The 13,626-nt window shown below is 38.8% G+C and overlaps 1 protein-coding gene across 1 annotated transcript in view; it reads right to left on the bottom strand.

Moving 5' to 3' along the window:
• The window catches only part of LOC136884631 (centrosomal protein of 152 kDa), a 280,450-nt gene that overhangs the window by 89,743 nt on the left and 177,081 nt on the right, over positions 1-13,626 (bottom strand). The gene's annotated exons all lie outside the window — the stretch shown is intronic.

The raw sequence follows: 13,626 nt of genomic DNA, 5'->3' as shown, positions 1-13,626 counted from the left end.
AAGGAAGTCTACCAAGCTCTGAATAAATTAAAAAACTACAAAGCGCCAGGAGAAGATCAGACCTTTGCAGAAATCTGGAAATGTGCAGGAACATCAGCAAAAGTTGCCCTCCATCAACAACTTGTCTCTATCTGGATTAAAGAAGAACTACCAGAACACTGGACAACAGCCCTCATTCACTCACTGCACAAAAAAGGAGACAAAACCGACCCTAATAACTACAGGGGAATCTTGCTGCTAGACATAACATACAAAATATTTTCAATAATCATCCTTAATAGGATAAGTTTACAACTTGAGAAAGAACTAGGAGAATATCAAGGAGGTTTCAGATGCTGGAGGAGCTGTCCTGATCAGATCATGAGTCTTAAGTTGATAATGGACTATAACAGGAGAAGAAATAGAGATATGCTGATAACATTTGTAGATTTCAAGAAAGCTTATGATTGCATCCATAGAGAATCTTTGTTCAAAATTTTAAGACACCTTGGACTACACCCCAAATTAATAAACATGATAAAACTGACTCTCACTAATACCAAATCAAAAGTGAAGTTTAGGGGTGAAACATCAGAGACATTTGAAATTAAAACTGGACTACGGCACGGAGATGGGCTCTCACCACTATTATTTAATTGTGCTCTAGAAATGGTAATGAGGGAATGGTTTAGGAAATGTCCCCCGAAAATAAAGATTGGCCGAAAAATTAAAACAAACTGCCTGGGTTTTGCTGACGATTTAGCATTACTAGCAGTGGATATAAAAGAAGCAAAAACCCAGATATCAGAACTTCAAAACATTACAAATAAAATTGGCCTCAAAATATCACTTGAAAAAAGCCGAAATTATGCCCCAAAAACCAACACAACTAAAAGAAGTTACCATAAATGGTAATAAAATCAAAATAGTAACTCAATTTAAATATCTTGGAGAAATAATAACACATAACCTAAATGAAAAAATCTCAATCCAAACAAGAACAAATAGATCAGCTAAAGCACAAAAATTAACATGGGATATCTACAAAAAGAAATGTTTATCAATAAATGCAAAAATAAAACACTACAACACAGTTATAAAACCTGAAGCTACATATGCAGCAGAAACACTTTTTCACCTGAATAAACAATCAAAGACTGACAGACTTCAGAAAATTGAAAGGAGGATTGGAAGAACCTGCATCAACAAAAAATACCAGAAGGATAGACAGTGGCGGTTAACACATAACAAAGTCATGTACAAAGAGCTAGAACCCATTACAGATACTATGCATAAGAGGAGACTGGGATTCTTTGGACATATCATGAGGATGCAGGATTCGAGACTTCTGAAACAACGAGTACAACACAATCTTGTCTCAAAAAATACTACAACAGGATGTAAATGGATCAGAGAAGTAAGAGAGGATCTGAAGGAAATAGGCCTTACAACAGAAGACACCACAAATAAGATAAAATTGAATACAAAACTCAAGAATACAAACCTCTGCTTTACCGTTACACAAAACAAACCAACAACACGCATATTTTCAACTGAGGAAAGGGCACGAAGATCCGAGCGTCTGAAGAAGTACTGCGACCAATATAATTGGTCCATTATTGGAAATAAATGCTGGCAACCAAGAACGAGTTCGCTGGAGAATTCAATAACAAACTGATTATAATGGAATTATTAATTTTAAGTGTTAATGTGTTATTTTTAAATTTTCTTAGTTTTTGTAAGGAACATCCTTTTGGATTAGGATTTTTTGACTTTTAATACACTGATATTTAGTAGCAGAAGATGCTCTCCAAGGAGAATGAAACATATTCTACAATAAATAGTATGACTAAGAATTCCACTTAACTTAGTGGATTATTACTTAGTATTGAAAAGGTGGACCAAAACATTCTCAAAACAGTAATTTCAAGCTTTAATACATTCTTGAATATAAGTATGAGCTGTTCTGGAGGCATTCGTTCAAACTCACATTGAATGCCGTGTTTAAATTGCACACTTAGTTTGATTTTCTAACCAGTTAAAAGTCACACAATGTAAAATCTGGCTTTGTGGTAACCACTTCTTCAAATACTTCAATTGCACAGCTACAGGATTATGTATCATAATTAGAGCCCAGATTTCCATGCAAATGTATGTTTTTAAATAAGCTAGTTACACTTCTCAAACTTTGCAAATATTCGTTTTATGACTTAATGATTCCAAATAACTGTTCTTTTCCCGTGCATGTTTGCATGTTTTAGGAGAAAATCCATGCATAATCCATATTTTGAAGATTTTGTATTTAATAGCAAATATTTGGATGTTTATATTGCATAATATGACTTTTCTTCTGACTTTGGCTCATATATAATGCTAACTTGCATGGTAGTGCCTTTTATGAATGTTGGTTTGCGGAATTTGGGACTGTATTTCCATGTTATACAGTATGTCTGTTATTGAGAGACAGAGAGAATATATTCCTGGCATCCTATCTGACAACCAAAGTAAGTACATTAGTACATAAGGTACAGATCCTATAAACCAATTAACCAAACACTTTCTTATCTCTTGCTTGAATAAACATTGACGTAAACCAGAATGCTCCATGTCGATCCCTGTAATTTTTAGGACTAAGGTGTGCCAGTTATAAATTGCTATAAATTGAACCGTAAATTGTGCATTACTAAACGACGACTCATTTTTTCTTCTATGTTAGACCAACAAAACAAAACTTGTATCAAACTTCTGTGATGCCGCTTTACTGAAATAGCAGCTTACATACCTTGGTTTTGCACCGAATCTTCTTCTGTTGTTATCCTGGAATTTCCTACCCAGAAGTCTCACACGTTATTGCAGCTTCATTCTTCAGCAGTTATTTAATACATCATCTGCAATCATCGTACGGAGGAGTAGCTGTGGCAGCAAGAGATAAGCTGAACAAAATGATCCATTCAAGTCCTAATTTTGAATTTGTCAAGCTTATAAAAGAGTATTGTGGTGAAAATGCAATGACATGCAATTTGTCCCAAATCTCTTCATTTATGTATGCACCTGTCTTCTTGTGATGTAGAAAGGTCATTTGCTGTGCTTAAGAACGTGCTGACAAACGGATGAGGTTAAATGAAGACAATTTGGAGAAATTAGTTGTACAATGTTAACAAAGAAACTGAATTTTGATAGTGAATATCTTCCAGCTTATTGTGCATGTTTTGCCATATGATAGTGCATGAATGCATGCATATTTTGAGATTTGATAATGGATGGAAATCTGGGCTCTAATCATAGACTAATCATAGACTTACTCCTCTTCCATCAACTCTCAAAAAAATTAATACACTATAACAGTATTGGTTGCAAACTTCGAACCTGTGAATGACAGATTGTCTATACTCACAATTAAATGCACGAACAAAACCTACGCCCTAGTTAACGCACATGCTCCTACAAACGATAAGAACAAGTCTGATCCAGACGAAGTTGATAATTTCTGGGACCTACTGGATGAAAAATTAAACAAAATCCCCAAACACCATGTCAAGCTTCTTTTGGGTGACTTCAATGCCCAACTAGGTCGTGAACAGAAGTACAAGAAAGTTATAGGAAATTACCCTGCTCACAAAAGAACCAATCCCAACGGCAAAAGACTGGTGCCCATTTGCGAAAATCACAACCTGCAGGTCATGTTGACCCACTTTCGCCATCTACCCAGAAAGCAAATGACTTGGCGTTCTCCCATCCAAGCTCTCGGAGAGTTCCAAATTGATCATGTTGCAATCTCCAGGAGAAACAGCCCTGAGATTATGAATGTCAAGGTAAAGAAAGGCAGCAATGTGGCCTCAGATCATTATATGTCTCTTATCAAATTCAAACCAATTCCCGCAAACACAAGGAAGACAACCAAACAGATCACACGCTTCGACAATGATAAACTTTGGCAAAGGGTCGAGGAGTTCCAGGAGAAGGCTACACCAAATGACTGTGACTTTAACAAAGCCAAAAGTCTCCTTGTTGAGGCCGCCAAAGACGTTGCAGAAATCAAGAGAAGCAAAAAGCATGCCTGGTGGAATGGTACCTGCGAATCAGTCCTCCAAGAAAGACTCAATGCGTGGAAACAGTACTACTCTACGAAATCAGAAAATGATTGGGAAACCTACAAAACCCAACGTGCCCAAGCAGCTAGGGTGTTCAGAACTGAGAAACGTAAATACGAAAAATCTCTCATTGAAAAGATAGAACAAAACTTTAGGAAGAATGAAAGCAGAGAGTATTACAGAGCCTTCAAACGCAAACTCACTGGCTATAAACCACTATCTCTATGCTTTGAGCGAAAGGACGGCACATTGGCGACGTCAAATGAAGAAAATTGCAGCATTCTGGCAGATTACTTCAAGAGTTTACTTAATTGCTCTAAACCGCAAAGCGCCATTGAGACCAAGGAACCCTTACTCAGGCACCCAGATTCCAGACCACCCAACAGAGATGAAATCAAGTGCCACATTGCTCGTCTCAAAAATAACAAAGCGCCGGGGGAAGACTCAGTAGTAGCAGAACTATGGAAATATGCCCCAGAGGAATCACTTGATATCTTGCAAAAGCAAATAGAAGAAATTTGGAACAAGGAGACCCTACCCGAAGATTGGAAAATAGCTTTGATCCATCCATTACACAAAAAAGGCAGCATGTAGAACATCAACAACTACAGAGGAATATCTTTGCTACCCGTGACTTACAAAATTCTATCACTTGCCATCCTGGAGCGTTTGGAAGCACAAGTCGAACATCAAATACGAGAATACCAAGGAGGGTTCAAAAAATGGCGCTCAACAGCTGAACAGATCCAAAATCTCAAAACGATCATCAGATATTGTACACTAAGGTCCAAGCAGTATGTGTCTGTCTTTGTGGACTTTAAGAAAGCGTACGACTCCATTGACCGGGAAGTCCTGCTAAACATCTTAAATGAATTTGGAGTTGATTTGAAACTGCTGGTATTAATTAGAGCCACCCTGACCGATACAAAATCCAAGGTGAAGTTCCACGGATGTATCTCGCATTCCTTTGACATCAAAACAGGAGTCCGACAAGGTGATGGGCTATCCCCGATACTCTTCAATTGTGTTCTTGAAAAGATCATCAGAACCTGGCGGGTGAGATTACAGGAAACCAACTACAGTCCATTGAGAATAGGAACCAAATCCAAGGGGATCGCAACAGACTGCTTAGCATTTGCCGATGATATTGCTGTTCCCTCAAACGACATAGAAACCGCCAGAGCTCAAGTTGAAATTTTGAAGGAAATTGCCGAACAAACTGGTTTGCAGATATCGTTTGAGAAAACAGAAGTAATGACTAACATCAAAGAGGCTCCACCAAAACTCCATACAAAATACGCGGACATCACCCGAGTAGACAAATTCAAATACCTGGGTGAGATCATCATGAAAAATGGACTGGACAAAGAAGCACTTCAGGAGCGAGTACGCAAACTGGAAATAGCCTAACAAACATCCTGCACAATCTACAACAAAAAATGCCTTTCCCAAAACACCAAGATACGTCACTATGAAACAAGTTCTGAAGCCAGTAGTTCTATATGCAGCCGAAACCCTGTCTCTAAATGCCAACAAAGGACTCCTTGAAGAACTGGAGAAAAGAGAACACAAAATTGTGAGAGGAATCTTGGGATCAAAGTACAGAAATGGAATCCATCAAAAGAGATCCAACAAGGAAGTCTACAGCAAAATAGAGAAAATTACCGACACAATCAGAAAAAGACGGGCACGATTTTACAGTCATCTGAAAAGAATGGACGGAAGAAAGTTAACAAAAGAAATCTTTCACTTTTTTGATTCAAACCCCAAAACCACTATTCCCTGGTTTAGAAATACCAAAGAAGACCTGCAAATGCTACATATCTCAGCTGAAGACGCCCTTAACAGAGATCTCTTCCGCAAGAAAATATTGACGAACGGGCTAAACCGAGACGAGCAACCGAAGAGAAGACACGGTGCCCCTTGGACAGAGGAGCGTAAGCAGGCCCACTCACAAAGAATGAGGGAAATTTGGGCTCTAAAGATGGCCAAGTTCAGTGTCAAAGGCAACAAGACTTAACGTGGTCCTTGATGGCCCCAGCGAATTATATATATAAATATATATATATATACATATATATATGTATATACAAACGGATATAAATCTTCATATGTTTTCTACAGATTATTTACATAATTTACAAAATTATCACATTCCACCCTTGAGAAGAACAGTGGCAACAGTGTGTTACATATTGCTTATTCTTAGATCCTGCTCTCTATTGATCTTTGCACTGTTATTCATTGGTAATTAATCTGTGTAACTGTTGTTTTAGGTTAAAAGTGTATTTATTCTGATGTGTGTCACTTTTGAGGAATTGTGAGATTTCCTAGTGAGATTAGTAATACATATGTCTTCAACAGATACAATTCCCAGGAAGCATAGTGTGACTGAAGCATTATCTCAGAATACTTCCACGACGCAAAGAGAGTTAGCTACTAAATTCAGTGTCAGTGTAGGCACTATAAACAGAATTATTCAACAGCACAAACAGACTGGCTCAATTTCACGGAAGAAAAAAAAAAAAAGAAAACCATGGTGACAGGACCAGGACCCTTAGTGCCAGACACTGGGATGATAAAATCTGACCAGTACATCCAAATACTGGACAAGAGAGCTGTTGGTGAGCTGCAAAAGAGGTTTCCGGATGGTAATGGGATTTTTCAGGAAAATTTGACTCCTTACCACACTTCAAAGAAAGTAATAAAATTGCTATTGGTTTTACGTCTCATTAACTACATTTACGGTTTTAGGAAACACTGAGGTACAGGAATTTAGCCCCGCAGGAGTACTTTTACATGCCAATAAATCTATCAACACGAGACCGACATATTTGAGCACCTTCAAATACGGCCGAACTGAGCCAGATAGAACCTGCCAGGTTGGAGTTAGAAGGCCAGCGCCTCAACCGTCTGAGCCACTCCGCCCAGCTTTAAAGAAAGTGAAGAAATTCTTCAGCAAGAACAATATTCGTGTCTTAGAGTGCTGTAGAGAAAACAAGGAAGGACAGAATCAGGAATGATCAGATACGAAGAGACCTGCGGTCAGTCTGACCATGGAAGAAAGACTGAGTGTTGCAATGTTGAAATGGCTAGGACACGTTAAGCGGATACAGGCGACTCAAACTCCAAGGCAGTATTATAAGAAGATCATTCTGGGATGAAGACAGAGAAGAAGGAATTCATGATTATGAGAAAACATGTGGACTATTTCCAAAAGAAAACTCACAAAATTTGACTGTTCCACGAAAATACGCATGATAGAGTCTCTAGTTACAGTGTGGTTTCATGATGATGAAAAGAATGTGTGTTTCAAAGCTTGTGGAATTGTGTAAAGCAACATATAAAACAGCAAAGAGGACATATTAGCTTAAGGAAATATTAAAGGTATGTATTAGGAGAATAAGTACAAAAAGTAAAAAAATAAAGTCTATGTTATTGTCATGTTCAGAATTCACATGGGACTATAGGTAGGTATTTCCTGAGGGTTGATTTATAATGTTTCAAAATGTAAGAGTTCTGTAGTGTTACACACAGAGTTAAGAAACATTGGGGGTGATACTGATTCCTCCCCGTGGTGCCCCTGGATAGGTACAGGTAACTGTGTTGCCAGTACTGAACTGAACGTCAGCTTTTGGTTGCCAGACTATCACTTGTGATCTCCTCACTAATAGTACATGAAACAAACGATACTAGCTCTTTTCAGAACCAATCTGCAAAGCCCTTGGCAACTGTTCTGAGAGTCCTTCAAATCAACATCGAAGGAATCAGTAGATCTAAAAGTGACTACCTTTCCAAACTGGCATTGGAAAATAATGTTGATGTAATATGCATTCAGGAAACTCATGCTTCTGATCAATATCAGCTTCGTTCAAGAGGAAACATTTCTGGATACAAGTTATTGGGAACTACTTATCAGTCTTATGGAACTGCAACCTTTGTTCGAAATTCCATCGCCTGCTCTTATTTAGCCTCAGCTAATTCTGATGCAGGCATTTTCAACATCACTACAAAAGTTAATGATGTATCAATCATAAATATAAACCTCACGGAATTCAGTGGCCTAACAGTATTCTTCAAACAATCTCTCACCCATCCATCTATGTGGATGATTTCATTAGTAATCATACTCTGTGGGGTTATAGATATAATGATCAGTGTGGAGAAAAACTTATAGACTGGGCAGAGCTTTGTAACATGCAACCAATTTTCAATCCAAAAGACAAACGTACATTCAAGTCAGGAAGATGGGACTCGGAAACCAATCCTGACTTGTGTTTTGCTTCATGTGATCATCAGGTATCCAGCTTACCTGTGTTTCATAAAGTTCTTATGAACTTTCAACATAGTCAACATCGACCTGTCCTTCTGGAAATTGGAATGCAGATTCCTATTAAAGGATCTTCTCCACTCCCTCGTTGGAACTTCAGTAAAGCTAGTTGGGAGAGCTATTCAGCTGATCTTGACAGTACCATACGATGGATTCCTCCTGAGGTTAGTAACTACTCTAGGTTTGTGAAAGCTATTCTAATATGTGCTAAAAGACATATTCCCCGTGGAGTGAGAAAGGACTTTATTCCAGGGTGGGATGAGGCTTGTGAAGTACTTTATGAGGATTTCCAGAGGAGTGGTGAAAAATATGTAGCTGACAAGCTCCTTCATAAACCAGATGAAGTTAGATGAAGCATATGGAAGGTAACCATGGATACACTGGACGTCAGACACTCAAGTAGAAAAGCTTGGAGCCTTCTAAAGAAGCTAGGAAGAATACATCACAGTCCCCAGGTGAAACCAGAGATTTCCCCTAATCATATTGCCAGTTTATCTAAATTCAAGCCAGACAAATTACACAAAAGGTTTATAAAAAACAAACTGTTTCATTTGAGAAAGCAGTACACTACTACTTCCAACATTTCTGCTCCTATTACTGAGCAAGAGCTTTTGCTTGCCCTAAATGAATTGAAAAATGGAAAATCCCCAGGTTTTGATGGTATACACCCAGAATTTTTGAAGCACTGTGAAAAAAATATAAGGAACTAGCTAGTGCAGTTTTTCTCAAACATACTCTGAACAAATCAACTCTCTTCAGAGTTTAAATGAACTAAGATACTAACTATCTTAAAACCTGGTAAACCTACAGATTCTGTCAAAAGCTATAGACCAATTGCCTTAATGAGTGTCTGCTTTAAGCTCTTGGAATGGCTTATCTACAATAGACTGAGCTTGATAGCTGCAGTCGCTTCAGTGCGGCCAGTATTCAGTATTCGGGAGATAGTAGGTTCGAACCCCACTGTCAGCAGCCCTGAAGATGGTTTTCCATGGTTTCCCATTTTCACACAAGTCAAATGCTGGGGCTGTACCTTAAATAAGGCCACGGCCGCTTCCTTCTCACTCCTAGCCCTTTCCTGTCCCATTGTCGCCGTAAGACCTATCTGTGTCGGTGCGACGTAAAGCAACTAGCAAAAAAGGTATAGGAAAGGCCTAGGAGTTGGAAGGAAGCGGCCGTGGCCTTAATTAAGGTACAGCCCCAGCATTTGCCTGGTGTGAAAATGGGAGACCATGGAAAACCATCTTCAGGCTGCCGATAGTGGGATTCGAACCTACTATCTCCCGGATGCAAGCTCTCAGCCACGCGCCTCTACGCCCACGGCCAACTCGCCCGGTAAAAAAAAAAACAAAAAAACAAAAAAACAACTAACTATCTACAATAGAATAAGTCCTCTAATTTTTAAAATCATTCCAATCGAACAGGCTGGTTTTAGACCTCAACGTAGTTGTGAAGATCAGGTGCTTGCTCTGACAACACATATTGAGCCAGGTTTCGAAAAGCAATTAAAGAGTGGAACAGTGATTTTTGATCTAACAGCTGCATACAATACAGTGTGGAGAGAAGGTATTGTGCATAATTCTTTAAACTGACGAAGTGTAGTCAAATGTCACGTCTGATTAACAATATGCTCTCAAACAGAATTATCCAGGTAGTCATGCATACAAATCACAGCAAAATAAAGGTACTTAACAATGGTCTACCTCAAGGATCTGTGCTCTCTCCATTACTGTTTAACCTGTATATTGCAGACATACCTGTCACGAGCTCTCGTCAATTTGCTTATGCCGAAGATCTGGCAATAATTAGTCAGCATGGGGATGCTAATGTGATAGAGGGAACTATAAATGCAGACCTGGATGTTCTGTGCACATACTTCAGACCGTGGTGCTTGAAACCAAGCCCTAGTAAAACGGAAACCTGTTTCTTCCATTTAAATAACCGGCAAGCGAATATCACCTTGCAAGTGTCACTTAATGCCAACCGCAAATATCTTGGAGTTGCTCTCGACCGAACGCTATCGTACAGGTAACATCTAACCAACCTAGCAGCTAAATTAAGGTCACGCAACATCATCATCCACGAACTTGCTGGCTCCACATGGGGAGCTTCTGCATCTACTTTGCGTACTTCAGCTATGGCGCTGGTGCTTTCCACATCTGAGTACTGTTCTTCAGTTTGGATCAACAGCTCTCATGCTAAAAAAGTGGACATGGTCCTAAATGAAACAATGCGTGTCATAAGTGGCACAGTAAAATCTACTCCTCTTTTCTAGTCTCCAGTGCTCAGCCACACAGAACCTCCTAGAAGATTGAATAACTTGATTAGAGAATACAACAAGCTATTAACCAATCCTGATCTCCTCATCCATGAAGATGTTAACGTCAGATTCAGCCACCTCAAATCAAGATCTCCTCCTATTCAAACAACACAGGAACTTGTTAGGAGGGATTTCAATCCAAAAACTGATTGGCAACAAGAGTGGAACAGCGCAGCTCCATCTCAATGGCAGACATTGTTCAATTATAAGAATCTTTCAGCTGGCTGTTGATTTGCCCCACAAGACATGGGTAGCCCACAACAGAGTCTGTACTAACCACGGGAGATGTGGATCAATGATGTTTAAATGGGGTATGAGATCTTCTCCAGCCTGTGACTGTGGTGCAGTTAAGCAGACTATCGACCACATTGTCACCGAATGCACTGGAAGGGCATTCGCTGGATCCAGCCAGGACTTTGTGGTGGCTTCTGAGGCCATACAATGGATAGAGAATTTAGATCTAACTCTTTGAACCCTTTTGCTTGCACGGTTGTTTCAATGTTATAATGTGTATATCATGTAATTATGTATATAGTAGTTTGTGCTTACTGTTCATGTATATTTAATCTTTGTATTGTTTTGTGTAAGTTGTTACTACTACTACCACTACTACTACTACTACTACAACAACAATAATAATAATAATAATAATAATAATAATAATAATAATAATAATAATAATGACACATTTATTAATGTGCTAGTGATTTCTGCAATGAAAAGCAAGGCTAATTCTATTTTCTTTCTATTTTGTCTTCTGTAAGGTCTATGGTGTTTTTATAATTTAATGAGCAGCAAAGCAGAGGACTCTAATTCATTTATCAATGTCAGGATCATGTATTCTATGAAGAAACTAATTTAAAAATGTCTTAATAAATTTCCTGTTCTAACGTTAATTGTCTAACTAGTTTGTAGCAGGTTGAAAATAAACACTGATGGAGAGGAAGAAAAAGACAAGAAACAAAAATATTTTGTGACAGGGACACCTCACACATTTGCAGCAGAGAAGAGCTTATAAGAGGCTTCCCTTCCAGTGGCAAACTTGGTAAAATGAAATTCAACACAGGACCGGTATCAACAAATATTACAGTGAAGGGGCTAGGCCTAGGTTAGAAAAAGTGAAATCTGTCTGCAAACGAATAAGGGTAGAAAATCTCCAGGACGAGGAAATCAGACAGAAATACATGGATATAATTACTGAGAAGTTCCGAACAGTGAACAGTAAGTAGGTTCAAGATACAGAAAAAGAATGGGTGGCATACAGGGATGCTATAGTAGCAACAGTAAGGGAATGCCTAGGAGCAATGGTGTGTAAAGATGCGAAAAAGCGAACATCTTGGTGGAATAATGAAGTGAGAGCAGCTTGTAAATGTAAAAAGAAGGCTTATCAGAAATGGCTCCAAACAAGGGCTGATAAAGACAGGGAATTGTACATATATGAAAGAAACAGAGCAAAACAAATAGTTGTTGAATCCAGAAAGAAGTCGTGGGAAAATTTTGGTAATAACCTGGAAAGGCTAGGTCAAGCAGCACAGAAACCTTTCTGGACAGTAATAAAGAATCTTAGGAAGGGAGGAAAAAAGGAAATGAACAGTGTCTTGGGTAATTCAAGTGAACTCATAACAGATCCCAGGGAATCACCGGTCAGGTGGAGGGAATATTTTGAACATCTTCTCAACATAAAAGTAAATCTTCCTGGTGGTGTTGCAAACAGACAAGTTCATAGGGAGGAGGAAAATGATGTTGGTGAAATTATGCTTGAGGAAGTGGAAAGGATGGTAAATAAACTCCATTGTCATAAAGCAGCAGAAATAGATGAAATCAGACCTGAAATGGTGAAGTATAGTGGGAAGGTAGGGATGAAATGGCTTCATAGAATAATATTAGCATGGAGTGTTGGTAAGGTACCTTTCAGATTGGACAAAAGCAGTAATTGCACCCATCTATAAGCAAGGGAACAGGAAGGATTGCAACAACTATCGAGGTACCTCATTGATTAGTACTGTATACCAAACAAAGTATTCACTGGCAACTTGGAAGGGAGGGTGTGATCAGTGGTCGAGAGGAAGTTGGATGAAAACCAGGGTGCTTTCAGACCACAGAGGGGCTGTCAAGATAAGATTTTCAGTATGCGCCAGGTAACGGAAAAATGCTACGAGAAGAATAGACAGTTGTGTTTATGTTTCGTAGACCTAAAGAAAGCATATAACAGGGTACTGAGGGAAAAGATATTCACCATACTGGGGGACTATGGGATCAAGAGTAGATTATTAAAATCAATCAAAGGCATTTATGTTGACAATTAGACTGCAGTGAGAATTGATGGTAGAATGAGTTCTTGGCTCAGGGTACTTACAGAGGTTACACAAGGCTGTAATCTTTCACCTTTGTTTTTCGTAGTTTACATGGATCATCTCCTAAAAGGGAGGGATTCAGTTAGGTGGAAATGTAGTAAGCAGTCTGGCCTATGCTGACTACTTGGTCTTAATGGCAGATTGTGCCAAAAGCCTGCAGTCTAATATCTTGGAACCTGAAAATAGGTGCAATGAGTATGGTATGAAAATTAGCCTTTCGAAGACTAAATTGATGTCAGTAGGTAAGAAATTCAACAGGATTGAATGTCAGATTGGTGATACAAAGGTGGAACAGGTAGATAATTTCAAGTATTTAGGATGTGTGTTCTCCCAGGATGGTAATATAGTAAGTGAGATTGAATCAAGGTGCAGTAAAGCTAATGTAGTGAGCTTACAGTTGCGATCAACAGTATACTGTAAGAAGGATGTCAGCTCCCAGATGAAACTATCTTTACATCGGTCTGTTTTCAGACTAACTTTGCTTTACTGGAGCAAAAGCTGGGTGGACTCAGGATATCTTATTCATAAGTTAGAAGTAACAGATATGAAAGTAGT

Source organism: Anabrus simplex, chromosome 1, assembly GCF_040414725.1.
Source record: "Anabrus simplex isolate iqAnaSimp1 chromosome 1, ASM4041472v1, whole genome shotgun sequence".
Lineage (NCBI taxonomy): Eukaryota > Metazoa > Arthropoda > Insecta > Orthoptera > Tettigoniidae > Anabrus > Anabrus simplex.
This window is presented reverse-complemented; position numbering and strand designations above follow the sequence as displayed.